The sequence below is a fragment of the Osmia bicornis genome, chromosome 10 (genome assembly GCF_907164935.1).
Source record: "Osmia bicornis bicornis chromosome 10, iOsmBic2.1, whole genome shotgun sequence".
In the NCBI taxonomy this organism is placed as follows: Eukaryota; Metazoa; Arthropoda; class Insecta; order Hymenoptera; family Megachilidae; genus Osmia; species Osmia bicornis.
The window spans coordinates 7,387,135-7,399,529 of NC_060225.1; the positions used below are offsets into that span (position 1 = coordinate 7,387,135).

Below are 12,395 nucleotides of genomic sequence, written 5' to 3' on the forward strand. Positions count from 1 at the left end.
TCGAGAGGTAGGCAAAGAAGATGAATATGTTGTTGAAGTACATATGCTTTTTGAAGCTGTTAATGAGCAGAAAACGCGTCTGGTCAAAGAGTCTCTGTTTCCATTTTAAACGTGTCACTGACCATCGTGAACCTGCTTTAACTCGTTCGCATAATGACCGACTGTTAAAACGAGAAAGATAAATGAAAATTACCTTCTCTGATATATCACAGTTACTTTGAAATAATTGCTACAGAGGAGGAATATTTAAATACATCCTTGTTTTCAGAGTTTTATTAGCCTGAAAGAATTGTAGCGGTTAGCTGCAAAGTCAGGAATTAAATGGTTGATCCTTGTTTTTATATCGGTCCAATGGAAATCCAATGGTAGCCATAAACGCTGCGAAAATAAGGAAACTCAAGTACAGTCTGCTCTCAATTGCTCCGGTTAAGGTTAACGTCAGAGGCAACGCGATCCACTAAACAACACTTTACAAGCTGCAACGTGCGATTCGCAGCTCGAAAAATCTGTCGAAAGAAATACATACTGTGGGATATATGAAAAAGTTTGAAGGATCGAATCGATCGGATGTGAAGGGAGAAGTCGTTATGTCAGCGGGAAAATCAGCCATCGAAGGGAATATCTTAAGTCGTTTGTAAAGAGTGGAGCCGGAAAAGAGGGCGATGGGATTCAATGAAAGCAATCAACTCGAGCAAATAGCAAGGTATTTTCGGTGTCGAATGCGGCTCTGATGAAGCGTGCCACAATCGTTCGAACACGATGGATGTGTATTTTTGAATCGTTTTATTATAAAAGGGGACCTGCATAAAAGAACAGCCTTTTGAAATTGGAATAATCTTCTGAAATTGCTACAACGATTCTACGTTTCTCTTTTTCTTTTTTTTTTAACACATAACGGGTAGAAAAGCTCTATTTTATTACAGAACAGAAATGTCACGTAAAAAGAGTCCATAAATGGTTTATTAAAACGGGAAGTAAAGATTGTGTTTGCATTTCAAAGTGTTGCACGTTTTTATCGATAAAGGGCTGATATCGATGTTATATTGAAATTATTTTTCACCGAGTTTTATTGGAATTTTATTTACATGATTTCAACAATTTATCAAATATATAGCTCTGGAATGAAATACGCATAGGTTTATGGTAATTCAAATTAACTCGTGCCACCTGGAAATCGTGTCTGACTGGAAACTGGTACGCTCAATCGCGCACGAACAGCCTCGAGACGTTTTAATCAGATCGCAGTTTACAAAAGCACGTAAGCACGGAGTGCGTGTGTTCGAACGTCATGCAAACGCTTTCAAACATGCAGAAATAATTTCGTTACACAACACACGAATACGCACACTTGCTCGAGTCGCTTTCTCAATAATTAAACGTTTGTTTACCGCCATCGTCCTGGAAACTCCATAAAATCCGTTCCCGATTCAGCAAAAACTCCTTGTAAGATTTCGTTGTAAGAAATCGTTAAAGAGACGATAAGTTTTCTTCTATGATCAATTAACTTGAAATTAAAAAGTTTGTCCGCAATAAATTCTTCTCTTGCCAACACGATTATTAGATAAATAACGTCGAAAACGTTTCTGCGTCTCGTGTAAGGACGCTAATTGAAATTAATGTGATTAAGGTAAAGTTTAGTCGATTAAGATAATTGAACACAGACTAACAGGAATGTAATACGATTACTCAAGAAAATTGCTGTCGGATCCAGCAGAGATTAAGCTCAAGTTTCGATCCGAGAAAGAAACTTTAATGGATCCGCTTTAATCAAGACACTGTTCTCTATTTCACGGAGAAGTGGGTCGATTATGATCGAGACAGGGTCAAGAATGATCCAACCTCGAGACGCGTCGAAGCTGTCGAAAAATATGAACATCCTTTATAAAAACAGATGATCTATAAATTGAAGCTCTCGGAAAAATAACAGAATTTATATTTTGAAACTTTGAAAAAATATTTTAACAGAACGAGTAAAATTCGCTCAACAAATCACAGGCTTTTATATTCTAAATGCTTGAACGAACGTCCAGTGTCCCATCTAATTTTAGGGTGTCAAATATCTTAATTATTTTTAGAGCAACAGAAAGGAAGTCGTTTCAGGCTGGTCAAAAGATTTTGTGGTGATTTTAAAATAAAATGGTAAACATAATGCTGAACCTATTATTAAACGAATACTTGAGATTAAACATAAGTATCCTTGGAATCCAGACAAGAGATTGAAATGCAAAGTTTCTCGTTTGAACTGCATGTCGAACAAAGTTTAAACAGTAGATCCACTTAATGAATTTCTGAGATGACAAAAGCCATAGTTAAAGCCTTGTTACTTTAAGATGCTGATTTTCGAATTGTCTAAATGTTAACTTGATAAAAGGAGAACGAGTTTAACTTTAAATTACTAACAGAAATTATCAAATAGAAATGCTGTATTGATTTTAGAACAAGGACACAGAATACTACTGATATTTCAAGCGAAGAATCGAAAAGTAATAATTCAGCACGACAAGACAGTTATTTATCTTTCACTATTAATTCCTTAATTACTTATACAACGAGCTGACAAAATAATTTCACTATAGAATTCCATACCGAATAACGTTTCCTACAATTCCACGAATAGCTTCAACGATTGACATTCAATTTAAGTTGCCATTTTACATCAAGAAATGAATAACCTTTACTAATTAGAATCGCACATGGCATGCGACTGGAGAACGAATAAAATGAAACACAATCCAGCGCTGCTCGGTTAATTAGTAGCAGCGTAATTGCATCGTTATCAGTGACGACAATCAAGTTGTTGTAATTCGACACGCGTATTAGTTTTCTAAGAAACATTACTGACAATTATAAACTATATTTAACTATTAACACGTTAAGAAGTTAGTATCATAAATTCGTTTGCTGCATCTTGTAAAATTAATTAATTGCTAATGTCTTCATTAGTGACGCGATTCTAAAGCAAATATTTGTAAAACGAATTGCAAAAATGAAACTCAATCCCTTCGAAGCCCAACAGCAGACTGATTCGCCTTCGTGCGATGCAAGTAGTTTATCAGATGCATTTGCATCCTTTAACTAGGGCCGAAGTAATGAGCCCGGTGATTGGCAGAGTACGAGTAATTAGGTAAGCCCGACTATCTGATTGGACAAGAGCGTCTAATAGGTAGAACTGTTGCCAAAATACCTCATTGTAATATGACTGGTTTGAATTTATACTTCCATGCGAGCTTATACCATCGAACTGATCTACTACTAATTAAGTTAACTCCTTTATTATCCTATCTCCTCTTGTCTTCTCTATCTTGTATCTAGTTTAGACGATCGTCACGTAATTCTCTACACGTTCGATGTAACTAAGTTTAATTAACAATATAGTCACAGTGCAAGTGAACAAGCAAGCGGAAAGCAAAGCATCGATCAGCTAAAGCAATTTTGCCAAGATATAAATCAGTTAATTAGAAATTCTTGTTAAAAAATAAAAATGATTTATATTGCTTGTACAAAAGATTCTCTGAATGAGTTTTTCGAAGTTCTTCTATAGCTGCAATATTTACAGAAATATCCTATTTCCATTGAAAGCTTTCAGTGAAAGGTCATTCCATTTAAGGATTCTGATAAATTTCATCGTTAACCGTGTTATAAAAAGTTATCGAGTAGATATTAATTTCAATTCATAACTCTTTGTGTCTGTTTTCTACTGCGTTACTTCAGCAGAAAGGTTAATGAAACAATTAGAGAACACTCGCAACGCTGACCACTGACCATATTATTCTCCATTAAGTTCCTCTAACGGTGTATCGAATTAATCGTAAAGCAAAGACTTTATTGCGCTTCGCATCAAATAATCAAATTACTGATTACGCTCGCAGATTCGATTGCGATACTACACATTAATTATTACTTCATCGGTACTCTCCATAGAGGAATAATAGTTGTTCGATTCGACGTTCTAACAGAGATCTATTATTATGACAATGCGTATTTTCAGATGAGAAGAATAATTCTTGGAAAATCAGAAAAAATTTATTTATACCTCTTTGAATAAAAATTATTTCAAATAGTGCATAATTTCCAATTTAAAAACATTATTGCTTGAAATAAAATTTGATTTCTTCTGTCATTTTCAAATAAGTAATTAAGTTTTTAATTATTTGAATAAATAATTTATTTCTTATTTTTCAATATCTTCATTTCAGTCAAAATTTGTGTCAAAATGTTATTTGAAATAATGCCCGACTTTGTAGAAAAATAAGAAACGTGAATATACATTCGCGTATGCACCAAGTTTTCCTTATTCAATTATTTACCCGGTTCCTATATCACTCGGAAGAATTCGTCGGATACTATATCAGTTTAATAGAACAATAAATATGTTCCAAGTGAAGTTCACTTCTTCCATTTGTATTTTCCGCGAAAGGAATAATACAAGAGGGAAAATATTCTTCTAACAGTTATATATTATTCACAAAATAATTATTCATTCACTCTGCGTATACGTCTTTTGAGCTGATGTTTAGAGGGTACACGGTAAACACACCCTTATCCCAGTCAAAGGGTTAAAACATTGATCAAACAGAAGAAGGTAAGTACATCTTTGAAGCATGGATTGCTTTCAAACTAAATGCACTCTAAACTACCCAAACACGGTATCATGAGTTAAAGTTGAGAGTAAGTCAAACTTTATCATCGCAACTTTTTTAGAAGTGTAAGAGGAAAGACGAGTGCCGACAGGCCAGCAGCGCAACAGAAGGAAGTGACTGAAAGTGGACCCTCCATTCGCAAACAAACTTTCAACTAATAACAATTTTTCCATGAATCCCCCATGCTGCCCACGATATTTCTTCTGTAAGTTGGCAAACAAGATTAGCTTAGAAAAAACGCTATCCAGATGTCCCTTATCGATTCTTTTGCTCTCGAAAAATCCTATTACGGACTATAAGACACTTTCGGATTAGATTAGAAAAGTTTAGGGGATGGAAAAGTCACTCGAAGACTACAATTTGTAATCTTGCAAACATTCGGAATTTTCGCAAAGGAAAATGTTCAGAATCACTGGGACACCGAGTAGGCGACTAGATTGACAAAAGTTGATAGTAGGTATTGAAAAAAGAGAAGATACATGTGTAGAGACATTAAACCAAAGAGAGTGTGTTATTGTAGTAGATATGTTAGTTTATCCTCATATCTAATCGTTCACTTATTCCAATAAATACATAACAGTTATACGAGACAAATATGATGGAGGAGGGTATTAAATTTGATCGGTTGTAAAATCGATTTCTTCTGGAAAAATGATTTCTTCTTTAGGAAATATCGAGTAAACCTTCAAAGTTTTATGCGATATCTCGATTGATCGATGAAATTCCTCGGACAGAATTTCATCCTGAAAAATATCTTCCATTTGAACGAGTTGACACCTCCGAAAAAACTTACTAATTCGAATACTTCGTTGGCGCAATTTTATTTCAATACGAAGGAAATTGCTTAGAGGAGAATGCTTCCTCGAAAATCTAGAACGACGATAAACATCGGTAAGCCCTCACCTGAAATTCGTTTTAACGAACTGACGAATTTCTTATGGAAAACGAGTCCTCCCTTACCTACTTCGAGTCGTTGGAACATTCTGCAAATTGCGAATCGTCGTGGTTTGTTGCGCGTGAAATTGTCGCGATTCTCTTTTAAAACGCTGCCCCATTCTGGAAGAAATGCGGATGCGCTCGTTTCCGGAGATTAAAAAGCAGCTCGAGTTTTTACTCCTTCCCAGTTTCCGGCCTAATGGCGAAGAAAATGCTTCATCAATCTTTCTTTATTTTATCTAAATCTTGTGGAAATTTCTTTTCCATTGATCTAAGAAGAATTTTATATTTTCTTTCGGTAAAACTTCGTTGGGGGAAAATTTTGTAGTTTCAATCTGAAATATCCAAAAATACAAATGAAAAGTTTAAGAAACCATCTTTTACTCTATTAATTTTTGCCAATATTCTCCGTGACGAGAAACCGCGGTTCAAAGGGTTGCGGTTTCGCGATCCGTCTCTGTTCCATTGATTCGACATTCAATTAAAGGTCGAAACGTGGAATAAACAGGACGGACGACATATTTCAATTATAACAGCAATAAAACGAGACAGCAACAAAATGGAAATTGAAGGGATCGAACACGGTAGACGAGAATGTAAAAGACAACAGTGATCGAATCGTTGCTTCAATTTTCAAACAAAATAAACTTTTCAAATATTGACTGTTTAACTTCACAGTTCAATTTTCGCTCTTCCAATAAATACCGAAGCATTTTCCAAGAACAATGAGAAGATTTCAAGAACAAAGTATTTGTTCAATTGCAATTCGGTTGCGATTTAAACCAGTTAATCGCGACGTGATTAAAATGCATGCAAATGTCGAAAAGAGAAGTCATTTGGGTAACGATAAATTTGCAACCCACGGCAACGTTAATCGCAAAGTTCCCAGAGGATGCACAACTATATTTCAACGTCTTCACAAGAGATTTAACGATATCGCGTTAAATTCGTGGATGCATTTAAAACCTGCACCTTTGTAATCCTTAAATTCCTCCACAGACCTTGATTCCATTTGATTTCTAATTATAATGGAACAGTGATTAAGAGACGAATTTATTTTAAAAATTAACCGTTCACTCTAAATTGCGTCCAAAGGATAATTCCTTAATTACGTCCAGAAACTTAATTACGTCCAAAAGATAATTACGAAACTGCTGTAAATTGTAATTCGTCCGTAGGGGAAATAAATCAACTTTTTTTACCAAAGACATGTCGTTGACAAACATTGTTAATTACATAGAACGATATGTACACAAACTCTAAGCGTAGTCGATTGACACGAGTGGCTATTCGAAATGTTTATAATCAAAACAGATGACACCTTTTGACGACAATGTTATATAATACCAGTATTCGCATCACTAATTTTTCTGAATAATAATTTGAACCTGTTGAAAAAAGTGACAGGTAAATCAATAAACATAAATTTGCGTAAAAAATCATCAAGAGCTGGCTTGTAATAACTAAGCAACATCGTAAATCAAGTACTACGTTTCATTCGAAGATGAGCACAAGTTGATCGAAAAGATGAATTATTGGATTCGAAAATTGACACTCCCTGCGGCTGACATTTCGCGAAATTCATTCCAGTAAAACGTGTAATAAATTTCTGACAGAACGTAAAAAAGAAACAACGGAGGCAAACGATAAATACAAGGAAAAACATTGTAAAATTTTCACGATGTTTCCTTCGATTTTGATGCTTTTTTCAAACCTACCTAAGAAACAAGAGAAAATCAACAAAACAGATTTATAGGATGCTTAATTTAAACCATAATCTCCCTGTGTATTATTAAACGGCTCGAATCCCGTGATTCTTTTCCTCCGTGTTGTCGTATAAATTTTTTCAAGCGGAAATCACCGCACTGGACGTTTCACAATCTTTCCTGGCTTTTCTTAGCTCTGCGCTGATGGCCCCAAAAATCTTCCGTGGCTGAGATAAGAAGAAAATATTTTATCGAGCTTAAAATATAAAGTCAAGGAAACAATTTAAAAGTTAAATTTCTCTGCGATAATCATCCAATTTCAAGACATCTCCGTCTGAAGAATCGTAGTCATAAAAATACATTTCTTATTGACAAGATTTATTCGTCGTTTCGCTGCTCCTTTCCGGAGAAGATCATTTTAGCAGCGATACGTAAGAATTAATAAAAATATCATGTCATTTTATATCCTTGTTCCTTGCGTTCTAATTTTTCTAACAGTATACGCGTGACACAAACGAAACGATTGTTTTCCTTCCACGACGAAACTGTTTTTCCACGTCGCGGTGCCGCATCGTTAACGGCGAGCTTCTAATAAGGAGCGACGATTAAACGGGGTAAAACTGCGAGGAGAAACGTTTTCGCTTCCCAAGTAGATGCTCGCCCCTCCTATTGATCTACTTTCTCCGATCGATTAGCTGCGGTTCAAGTGCACACAAAGATGGAACACGCTTCGCGGCCCCGACAATGACAACTTTTCGTGACCTAGTTTTCTTTCCGCGACAATTACGCGATCCTCCAGATTGGACATCATTAGATTCTAGACGATTGCTCTGCCTCCTATTGTTCGGGAATTTATTCAACGAAGGAGAATAGTGGAATTTGCTGGCGTTGCAAATATAGAAACGGAGCAATTTCAACGAGCAATCCCATGTAATTTCCACCTTTCTAGCTTCCCAACGGCCTATTTCTAGGGAGAAACAGCAAAGTCTGAGCTTGCATTTCCACGGGCCGGTGTCTTCAATTTTCCCTTCCAACGGAATACAAATGCTCGTCAAAACATCTGTGGACCTTCCTATGAAAACTCCCATAGGTCCCATAACAGGGTTTCCACAAAACTAGACATTACAAGACAGAAGTCGTACAGTATGCTTGATATTTTCCAGGAAAATTCAACTGGGACTTGGTAGAATATTCTAATAACTCCTGATGTCATTTTTCTTTTTTGCTCTTAATTGGTGGACTCTGAAAGTCATCCTCGTGAAGCTCACTTTTGTTTCGTATGGTATCATTTTGACGTGACCCTGTGCCTGTCGCAAGATGGCTAGATCCCTGAGGATCCTTTCGAAGGGTAGTCATCTCCTTGGCAATCAAACTTTATGGTGTCATCGGAGGATAGAAAGTCGCTACCGAAACGAGAAGGCGGTTGCGATTCTTACGGTTAAATCGAGCCGAATAATCCGAGGATTTCCCAATATAAGATTAACGTGATTTCCTGTATTCCGAGACCTCAATTTTCTTCCTTTAGAAAATAACTCTTCTGTTTCCTGTCAAGCTTGACAGACGTTTAATCGAGCAATCTAAGGTTGCTCGGTGATTTTTCATAAAATATTTTTAGCTGCGACAAGAATTCAGCTTTGCAAGAAAATCTGCAATATCCTATCCGGTGGAAACGTTGTTCCTTTCAAACCTTTTCTAGCATCCAGCTCTGCTTCCCTTTTGTTACATGTATTTCGCTGTGCAAAAGTGAAATTGCAAATTCCTTGCGAGCAAAGAGGTATTTCTTAAAGAGCAGCTTATTTCTGAAGAACATCTTCGTTATAAATCATTAACACTGTCCTTTACATGATAATAGTGATAATTTTTTTCTTTTTTCAGATCTACTGATTCCATTATTATGAGAAAATGAACTCGATATATTCAGAATGGTGTATCGCAACGAATTATGCTGTAATTGTTCCATAATAACCTCGCAGATATGTTACTGTCGACACGTGTATGGAAGCTGAGCATCATTAGTGCGACATTGTTTAATGTTGACCGTTCAACTTACATTTATTTCCTGATTAAAACACAGGCACAAACTTTGATAACAAGAAAGCGATGTGATAACTTCGATAATGACAGCAACGATAGCCTTAAATTTCAATGAAATTTATATTTTTTAATCAGAGAGAAATATAAATTCTGTTATAGATAGAAAGAATATAAATTCTTGTATATTATTCCTGAAATCGATATCGCTTTTCCATAAAGAGCTAGGATTTATAGTTCGTAAAAGAAGTTTATTTAAGTGTAACTAGGATTTCAAATTTTTCTAGATTAAAAAAATAAAAGGAAATTGTCTCAATTCCCTCTCTCTTATTTTAAAAGTTCATTTTTCAATTGCTATGGACTGTGCTGCTTGATTCAATATTTGTTAACTAGATTTCGTTAAGCTCTTGATTTTTTAGAAAACGAGCAAACATTCCAACTTGGTTTATTTTACAACTACGCCAATTTGCAATAAATGAAAAAAATTGTCGATCAGAGTTGCGTTCGAAATTGTACCTCTCGACTATACACGGTTATTTCTACCGCGCAGATCGCTTGAAACGAGGATCTTCAAGCGAAACAACTACGAGGAAAGATTTAAAAATAATCCAAGGCTCGTGAGATCATAACGTTCGATAAGCAATCATGTACATTAATAATTCGCCAGATTGCATTCCCTCGTAAACGTTTACATTAATATGCAAGTGTACACCGAGACAACATCGAAATGCCCCGAGGAACATGCAGTAATCGTGAAGTTAACACGGGACAGAATTTGTGATTAATAAATCGCGAAAACGACTTGCTGGAAATGTCCTGTATTCCGTAGTTTCAAGGGGATGTACGTGACGGTCAAGTAGTATAACTCGATATAAATCATCCGAATTGTGCCAGCAGCGGATCGAGATAAATCAACTCACCGCTAATGAATTTATGCAAATGAGCTGGTCTAAATTTCATATTTAATCGCAAAGTTGAATTTTGCTCATTTTAACTTCGCCACGATGAATTTAATGTAACCGAATTACAGCTTCGGGAAAATATTAAAAGAGCGTTTAAATTGCATTAACAACTCATTAATTATTAATGGTAGTGGAAAATTTCATTTGAAAATGAATTTTCGTTATTACCGCGGCGGAAATAATTACGGCATCAAACACGCGTCACGGTCAAAGCGAGGATGGATTTTGAACGCTGTTCGTCATAATGATCGAGCTGAAAGTAGGACGAACATCCGCGTTGTGTTCTTCAGGAATCCAGCTAGTGGCAAGTTCGGATCAGTTAGCTTCAAGCATCGCTTTTCAACCAGACGATCCGGCATTTTCAACGCGAATGTTTGCGAACGGTGAACAAGGATGGATGAGAAAAATAGACGGGAGAAAAAAGAGAATCTCGGTGGTCGATGGGCCATTTATTCCGCGCACAGTGGAGACCTTTTCCCGCGAAAAGAGCACACATCTCGAACAGAGAAATCCGCGACAAACTAACTGTTTATTATCGGCTGAATGAATTTCAATGGCTTCCACTTAACATCAAAGAGATGAAATATTCATTGATTAATTCGCAAAGGTATGCGCGTTATTACCGTTTTATTCCAATAGGAATTAATGAAATTTCGAAGGGAGAACATTTTGAACAGTGCGTGCACCATAGAAAATTAATTATGCAGTATTATATTAAATCTTTTAATCGAATAAAAGACAATATGAAAATAATACATGAATCGCGTTTGATAGCTGATCTGAAAGAGTATTAATTCGAGCAAACGACAGCAATTCCGGTTATATTCGCTACTTCCGGCAGCATCTATCGCAAGGTTTATTGCTTTTTTAGTTCTAATCTCAGTTTCATGATTGCCTCGTTTCAACTTTTCTTCCTTTCCTCAATTTTCCTGCGACCGATATTTCGAGGAACTTAATTTAAAGATTAGAAAAATGTCAAACTACCCACAGAATATTGTATAAATAAATGAAAGGAATACAATTGTTTTGTTGAATAGTCGAGTCTCGAAAATACTCCCAAATTTTATTGGGTACGTAACAAGAGGGAACAGCACCATCGGTTTCCAAATGTTTCTTCGATGCCAAGAATGCGTGCCAAGAAAACGTCCAAAAACCATCCCTCTAACGACATTCAGTGTTTTAATCCAACGAGCCTCTCTTGAATCGGTACTACGCTTAAAGCATGTACGAACGAGTCGATCGGCGGAAAAGAGCATCAAAAGATTTGTCACAGTCGGAAACTGCTAAAGTTTCCGTCGTCGCGTCGCGTCGATGGCAAAAGCGATTCCCGTAACTCGTCAATTCAAGGACTTCCTGTCCCGGAAAGCGGATATTCCGTGAACTCGATGGACGTTTTCGAAAATTTCTGGCGTCGCGAATAATCTAATCCAGGGAAATATTTTCATCGAATCAATCGAACGGTCGCGCAAACTTCTGCAATCTGGAGTGGTAGTTGAAAATTTTTCTTCTTTTCTTTTTTTCGAAACTTTACAAAACGTAATCGATAGCTCGGTATTCTACTCGGTGATTCAATGAAAGGAAAGTTCCCTTCTATTCTCGCACGCGAAAATCCACGGGAAGTTTTAATACCCACGTGAACAAGTCCAAGTTTGCGCCACGAGCGTCTACGAAACAGGAAATCAGACTTCTATTCCGGAATTACAGAAAGAGTAATGGAGAAAACTGCGTGTGATTTTTATTGGAAAGTTCGTTGTAAATGGTACTTTGTAGTAGATTATTTATCAAAGGAACACGATAAAGGTCGAGTGCGACGTTAGAATGTACGATCTGACTTGCGCGAGTAGTAAAGATCAATGTATGATCAGCCATCCGTTCAGCGACTCCCACACGCAATAATAGCATCGTTCGTAATCAAACAAATAACGATTTAATTTTAGCATCGGATCAACCGATGCCCCTTTCTGCCTAGACAGCTAAAAATAAAGGCATTTTCTAGGTAATCGAAATCTATTTTTGATAGAGTTCAAAGACTCGAGATTCTAAACTAGTGGAATTAATTCTGGACACTTAAATTTTTACTTAAATTTCGCATTTATTCAAATTATTTAATATATAATCAT

At 36.3% G+C, this 12,395-nt stretch overlaps 1 protein-coding gene across 4 annotated transcripts in view; it reads right to left on the reverse strand.

The window, feature by feature from the left end:
* LOC114871228 (QRFP-like peptide receptor) overlaps positions 1–12,395 on the reverse strand; it is a 38,593-nt gene that overhangs the window by 12,974 nt on the left and 13,224 nt on the right. The gene's annotated exons all lie outside the window — the stretch shown is intronic.